This window comes from Etheostoma spectabile, unplaced genomic scaffold, assembly GCF_008692095.1.
Source record: "Etheostoma spectabile isolate EspeVRDwgs_2016 unplaced genomic scaffold, UIUC_Espe_1.0 scaffold00001626, whole genome shotgun sequence".
NCBI lineage: Eukaryota > Metazoa > Chordata > Actinopteri > Perciformes > Percidae > Etheostoma > Etheostoma spectabile.
Window position 1 is genome coordinate 36,501 of NW_022602784.1, and position 6,000 is coordinate 42,500.

At 39.8% G+C, this 6,000-nt stretch overlaps 2 non-coding genes across 2 annotated transcripts; one reads left to right on the forward strand and one right to left on the reverse strand.

Moving 5' to 3' along the window:
• Window positions 1-54: 54 nt before the first annotated feature.
• trnad-guc (transfer RNA aspartic acid (anticodon GUC)) lies at window positions 55-126 on the reverse strand. Its single transcript has one exon. It is a non-coding gene; the product is annotated as a tRNA-Asp (tRNA).
• A 241-nt stretch (window positions 127-367) lies between these two features.
• On the forward strand, window positions 368-440 carry trnav-aac (transfer RNA valine (anticodon AAC)). The gene has a single exon. It is a non-coding gene; the product is annotated as a tRNA-Val (tRNA).
• Window positions 441-6,000: the final 5,560 nt, after the last annotated feature.

Consider the following 6,000-nt stretch of genomic DNA (forward strand, 5'->3'; position numbering starts at 1 on the left):
CGTTCACCGGGACTTCCTCGAGGCCTTGTAGCATTGGTCAGCTGGTAGAAAAGTCTCCCCGTCGGGGAATCGAACCCCGATCTTCCGCATGACAGGCGGAGATACTGTCCATTATACTAACGAGGAATGCCCAAGCTTAATATTTGGCACATCAAGAAATAGGTGGCCCTATTCCAAGATTCAGACCACAGTCAATGCATGTAGAAATATTTAGGTTTACTACATATTTGCTATCATTCAAATCCATGACAAAGCATCTGTGACTGAATCTAGTTTAAAATCTCTATTTTGTAGCATTTTGAACATTCGCAGTAAAATAAAAATGGTGCATTTTCCCACAAATATGCAAAATAAACGCATTTCGTCAGTTTCCGTAGTGTAGTGGTTATCACGTTCGCCTAACACGCGAAAGGTCCCCTGTTCGAAACAGGGCGTAAACACATTTCTTTGTTTGTATCGACTTCGCACAATCAAACTCTGCGAAGTTAAACTCTCAATGACCTTCACGGAAAAATCTCCCTGACGTGAAATCGTGGCCAGGCCTGCCGAAGTTTCCCCAGTGCAGTAGTCATCACATTCAGAGATTCAGGAATATCCGGTCTAAAATTAATGCAGAAAAACTAGTCCACGTATTTGTTATGTTTATTTTTACATATAGGACATACAGATAGAAACTGTTTTAGACAACAGAAATGTGAATGACAGATTTTCCAGCCCCTATACATGAACAGCAGAGTGGCGCTACCCAGAACGTATTTGTCCACTTTCTCATCTCCTTTTCTTACCAATCAAACCCAAAGCTCCCTTCCATTTTTTGCCAATCACGAGAGACTTCATATCCATTTCTTGCCAATCAAAAAAGCGCCTCCTCTTGGCAACGCCCATCTCCATTTCCTACCAGTCAAAACGCATTTTCTGCTTCAATGGCAGCTTTGCTGCAAACGCAAGAGAAGACGACTCATCTCGGTATTTTTCCACGGAAAATAAAGTAAGTTATTACTGCCACAAAATCTCATGAATTAAACTTGTCAAAAGTTCATGTAATTGATGTATTTGTTTGACCGCAATGTCATATTGTTGTGCACTTTGCTAGCTAAGAACAAGCTTATAACGTAATGCTGCTGTAAGCAGTAGTAGCTAGTGTATTAACGCTACGGTAACGTTAGGCCAAACGTCACCGTCACATGTTGTGCATTAAACCTGTTACATGTTCACGTAATGTATGTAGCTATGTGTTTATTTGCCTGCGAAGTCATGTTGCGGTGCACTTTTCTAGTTGAGAAGAGTATAACGTTAGTCAACAGGATAGGCTACGTTATGTGTATTACTTTATGTATAAAGTAACATCAATATGTTAAGTAACGTCAGGATCTTAAGTTAACGTTAGCTGTAATTTAATTTTTATTTTAAAATATTATTATTATAATATATTTTATAATTTTTAGAGGGAGAGAGAGAGAGAGTGAGAGAACTGATAAATTGATTGAATTGACATCAGTCCCTTATAATTTATATTACTTTAAGATTAGCATTCAAACGTTTACCCCAACTTTAGTCCACTGTGGTATTTGTTGACAATAAAATATAATTGTAATATAATAATGTTAATGTTGATAATGATTATAATAAGCCTCAATTATGACTCAAGCCCCTGTACTAGCAATGTTACAACATGCTTTACTATAAGATGAAGGTAGATAGATTTAGATGATAGAAATTAGCTATTCCATGGTCATGCCTGTAATATATAATTATTTGATTAAATCTTATACTATAGTTTTGTCTTTTTGGATACAATAAAGGGACCTTATTAAGTGCCTAACTATTGACATTATTGTCCTATTGTCCTATTGAGTTTTAATCTCAGATGGCTTCTAAGGCTAAGAAGCATCGTGCCATGGGGGACGATGAATGGCTGTCCCGTCTGAGGACGTTTGCCGCTACAGGGGTCTGGCCTACTGATGCTGGGAATAGACCAGCCCCTAGTCAAAAGAGATGGCATGAGCTCTATCTTAAGGTACAGCTTTTTACATGTTTTTTTAACAACTATCAACAATTAATTAATGTCATGTAACATTCTGGTGCATTTTAATTTTGGTGAATTACAGATAGAGAAGTGTCCACTCCAGCAGCGGGGGCAGATGTCTCTTTTTGGTGGAGCACAGGTCTGCACGTGTGGATTTCACACTAAGAAGGTAAAGTTCATTGGGATACTTAAATGATAGAAGTATACTAAAGATGCAATCATAATGTATGTTGTTAAAATTGACTTATATTTGTGTCTGTTGATTTCTTTGATATTTGTATTAGAAAACTAATGTGCAGACAGCCACACCTGCTGCTGCAGCTGGCCCAGCTCCGTCAACTGCTGCTGACCCTGCTGCTCCAACTGCTGCTGGACCCTGCTGCTCCAACTGCTGCTGACCCTGCTGCTCCAACTGCTGCTGGACCCTCTGCTGGTCCAGTGCAACCCAAATTATCCCTTGAAATGGTACCCAGCACTACTATTTAATAAAACATATAAACAGAATCAATGCAAACAGTAGCTTTAATTCCATGTATATTGCTTTGACCTGTACAACTCTATGATCATTTACTGTAACTTGGGACATTTCATCCTTCCCCAGTTATTCAAACCACGGTTCGGTGGCTCACACACTGCAACACTGAAGCCCAACCTCAGTATGGCCAGGAAACCTTCTCAGGTATGATGCCACATGTTGGTTAATTATAATGAATTCTGTTAATAATGCCTTTTATTAGTTTGCACTCCCTTCTTCTTAAATAAACTGAATTAAAATGACCTTGTGTTAAACTTGAAACTTTAAAATTGTATCTCTTTGGGAGAATAGTTTGGGTGCTACTCTGCGTGCAATTTCTCTTTTCTTCCAGGTCGTTTCCAGCACTGCCACCACGTCATCTGGCAGTTTGATTGACACCTCTGCAATAAAAACCACAATCCCTCTTGCTGCACCTCAATCAAACCTTGCTGCTGTCTCTGTGTCTACCCCAGCTACCCAGCCTGCTGCTGTCTCTGTGTCCACCCCAGCTACCCAGCCTGCTGCTGTCTCTGTGTCCACCCCAGCTACCCAGCCTGCTGCTGTCTCTGTGTCCACCCCAGCTACCCAGCCTGCTGCTGTCTCTGTGTCCACCCCAGCTACCCAGCCTGCAGCCGTCTTCATGCCTGAAGAACAACTAGTAAGAGGGATTAAAGAATAGCTAAGAAAAAGAATACCTAAATGGGTAATTATTCCACAGTATTGTGTGCGTAATATTAGTGATAACTTTTAATCGTTGGTCTGATGTTGTTTTTCAGGCTGTGGATGAACACAACATGCCGGGAATGGATCTTGTGGACAGTCTAGCAGAGTATCTGGTGGGTCTGAAGAACCATACTGGTTTGACCTTGAGCAACCAACAGGCCAGCACCATCATTGACCTCTGGCAGAGCCTGCTGCCGTATGACCAGCAACGGGTGGTGTTTGCTGCCAGACACCAAGACAGGCTCATAGTAGGAAAGTTCAGGTCTCCAAAACTACGGGCAGAGTTTACTCCTGGTGTGGAGAGCCTGAAGCGGTGTGTGCTGGGATCCATTGCCTCCCCTGCCCAGTGGCCAGACTGCTGCCGCTTGGTGGAAGCCATTTGTATCAGACTCTGTGATTTACACAAGAATCCAAAAAGGAAAGTAAAGGGTAAAGAACAGGACTATACTACAAGATGGACTTGTGTCCTGCAGGATTACCGCAAAATCCGGTATCTTATTCTGGATAATAATAAGAGGAAGGTGGAGTACAACACTTGCAGGAAGTGTGGACAATTCAGGACCGCAGAAACTGGGCACAGCCAATATCAAGGCACTATCTACTGCCCAAATACAGAAACACTGTCAAAAGAGTTGTGGTTAGATCGGATTAAAAAATCAAATATGTAAATGAATAATGTAAATACAAAATGTAAATAGTTAGATTTTACTATGCATACAATACTATGATGTATTGTGATTTATATGCTATGTGTGTTTTACTCTTTGTACAGAATTAGTTTGTTGATTCTCTTATTTTCCTCCCTGGCGTAAAAACCTTTGTATAGTCAGTCATTTCTTGTGCTAAACAATATTATTCGTTACCTGAAGACATATTGTTTTGTTAAGATCAATAATGTAATAAAGTTGGCATGTATTATATTAATTGGCTTCATTTCAAGATTATTCCAAATTATAGTGTACACACTGCTGAGCATATGACTTGCCTTTATACACCCTACTTCCCTGCAATGATTACTGTAAGACATACTAGCTTTTAGAGAAAAGAGAACTAAAAATGCTTGGTTTTACCTGTCATACATTGTTTAAAGAAAAAGAAAATGATTTATTACTAAACAATACTTGTTATAAAGACTAACTTTTAATTTTGACCAAATATAGCACGATTACTAAATGTATGCAGTACTAAAAACAGATATATTGTTCAAAAGTCAATCTAAACGTCATAAATTATTTGTTTAAATTGTTTCCCAACCTTACTAATATCTTATTCCTCCAAAACTTTGTTTAGTAGAACAATAAAGTTGTGGACAGTGGAATTGGATCTTCTGGCACTAGGTGGGGATCGAACCTAAGATCTGGTGCTAGGTGGGGATGGAACCTAAGATCTGGTGCTAGGTGGGGATTGAACCTGTGACCTTTGAATCTACTTTAAACTTCCCTTATTTCCCAGGAACATTCCAATTTCAGCAATTAAATTCAAATCTGACTTAATAGAAACTATAAAACTCTTACACTTTGTGGGTAATTTAGCATCTTTCTCATCTTTTCTCTCATTTCTTCTTTTTTCCTCCTTTTTCCTCTTCCTTTTCCTCTTTTTCCTTCTTCCCTTCCTCTTCCCCTTTTCCTCTTCTTCCCCCCCCCTTACAGACTATTGTTCCCCAGCTTTGGCGCAGCGGAAGCGTGCTGGGCCCATAACCCAGAGGTCGATGGATCGAAACCATCCTCTGCTAATTCCTATTAAGTCTATTTCCAGTCTGTTGATGTTTAACAAAGCATCTGTGTCTGAAATGAAATGTCTCCACCTGCTGAAGAGTAAACTTAACGGCATGTCAAGTTTATTTCATCCATAAAAATGGAAACTACTCATACCTGCTGTAACACCCATAAAAAGGACCCAAGGGACAAAGTCAAGGGTCCCCGGGATCCAAAGGACAATGCCACGGGTCCCAAGGACCCACAAGGCCAATGCCACGGGTCCCCTGGACCCGAAGGACAATGTAAAAGAAAGTTGATGTGTATATGCATTAATCAAAAAGAAAGTTGATGTGTATATGCATTAGTAAGTAGACCGTGTGGCGCAACAGCAAAAATATCAGAAAACATATTGATATTGCAGTATTCATAATCAATATTGCAATATCACATTTTGTCAATATCGTGCAGCCCTAGTGTGTGTGTGTGTGTGTGTGTGTGTGTGTCTGTGTGTCTGTGTGTGTCTGTGTGTCTGTGTGTGTGTGTCTGTGTGTGTATATGTGTGTGGGGAGTGGGACTGCTAAATGTCAAGGGCTGGGAGGAGATGGATGCAGAACAACGTGGTAGTACAGTGTGTGTGTGTGTGTGTGTGTGTGTGTGTGTGTGTGTGTGGTGTGTGTGTGTGTGTGAGAGAGAGAGAGACAAATATAAAAAGCTTCAAGTAGACTCTAATAATATAATCATATTGTTTCTTCTACTTATTAAATTATCTGACTTTACTGCCACTATCTGTTTCTGCTTCTCTACCATATTTACAGTGTGTGATTTGCATAATACCAATCATAGCCTACATCACATAAAAACTACCTCTGTTCCTGTTCTGTTTTTAAAGACACAACATTAGGTTTTTCAATCAGATTGACAGTCAAACTGGAAATGTCCCTGTGTTTCTCCATTTTCAGGGATTATGTTCCCAGTTTTGATCTCAGACGTCTGGTGACTTTATATCATATCAGAATATTCTATTACTGTTCTGTATCATA